Genomic DNA, 1,628 nt, shown 5'->3' with positions numbered 1-1,628 from the left:
ACACACACACACACACACACACCTATTTTTCATACAAATAACACTAGTGGCACCTACGGTCCTCTCCATATTTCCCTAGCAACGTCCACCCTGTTCTGCATATGAATTGGTTCATCCCCCAAAGCTACTCATAAGACTGACTAAATGGATATGTTAATACAAACTAAGTCAAGAGATACACCACTGATACAAATTCCTCCACAAACAACCCAGGACACAACACAGTGCCCTGTGGAACACCTGCTGCATCGTATGGTCCATTGAACTGCTAATCATCATTTACGAAAATGGTAGATACAGTGCCTTCAGAAACTATTCATACCCCTTGACTTATTCCACATTTTGTTGTGTTACAGCCTGAATTAAAAATGCATACAAAAAAAAGCTCACCCATCCACACATAATACCCCATAATGACAAAGTGAAAACATGTTTTTAAACATTTTTGTAAATGCATAGAAAATGTAATACAGAAATATCTAATTTACAGAAGTATACACCCCCCTAAATAAATACTTTGTAAAAGCACCTTTAGTAGTGATTACAGCTGTGAGTCTTTCTGGGTACGTTTCTACGAGCTTTGCACACCTGGATTGTACAATATTTGCACATCATTCTTTAAAAAATTATTCAAGCTCTATCAAGTTGTTAGTTGAAAGCCATGGCTAGACATCCATTTTCTAGTTGTGTCACTGCTCGACTGAGGGACCTTACAGATAATTGTATGTGTGGGGTACAGAGATGAGGTAGTAAACAGTTATTGCACACAGTGAGTCCATGCAACTTATGTAACTTGTTTAACACATTTTTACACCTGAACTTATTTAGTCTTGCAATAACAAAGGTGTTGACTACGTATTGACTCAATACTTTTCAGCTTTTCATTTGTAATTAATTTGTAAACATTTCTAAAAACATAATTCTACTTTGACATTATGGGGTATTGTGTGTAGGCCAGTGACACAACATTTTAATTTAATCCATTTTAAATGCAGGCGGTTACACTACAACATGCAGTATTCCATAAAAGAAGCAAAAACTTCAATTTGAGTCTGTAGCCTGAATTCATGATCAGCCAGCCTGCTCCGGTCCATTCCATTGCATTAGGTTGAGGTGTTCACTGATGGATACAGACAGACTGCGTAGCACCATGCATTTTTCATAGTGTGTTGTGCAGTGCTGCTGTACAACTGCCTCTCATGTGATGTGCATAGGCACTGGCTAGTAATCTTTATACCTTTTTAAATAACGTCACACGTGTCTATGCAAGGATGTTTTTTTCTCCCTCGTCTGACCTAGAATCTGGCTATCTATCATGTGCTGTATTTTACATTTCTCATTTTTTTCTGTCTCTGCTTTCTCTGTCTCTCTTTGTCTCTCTCTGTCTCTCTGTCTCTTTCTCGCTCTGCTTTCTCTCTCTGCTTTCTCTGTCTCTCTCTCCCTCTCACACTCTCTCTCCCTCTCACATTCTCTCTCTGTCTCTACTCTCTCTCTCTCTCTCTCTCTCTCTCTCTCTACTCTCTCATCCTCCTCTCCTACTGGTCAGGGTGTTTACCTGCTGTTGGCAGCTCGTGCTGGCTGGTTATTTACCAGCCGTGTAGAGTGATAAGGTTTCTTCTGACAGGGAA

The sequence above is a fragment of the Salvelinus fontinalis genome, chromosome 2, assembly GCF_029448725.1.
Source record: "Salvelinus fontinalis isolate EN_2023a chromosome 2, ASM2944872v1, whole genome shotgun sequence".
NCBI classification, from domain to species: domain Eukaryota; kingdom Metazoa; phylum Chordata; class Actinopteri; order Salmoniformes; family Salmonidae; genus Salvelinus; species Salvelinus fontinalis.
The sequence above is the reverse complement of the archived record's forward strand: the minus strand, read 5'-3'. Positions refer to the sequence as shown.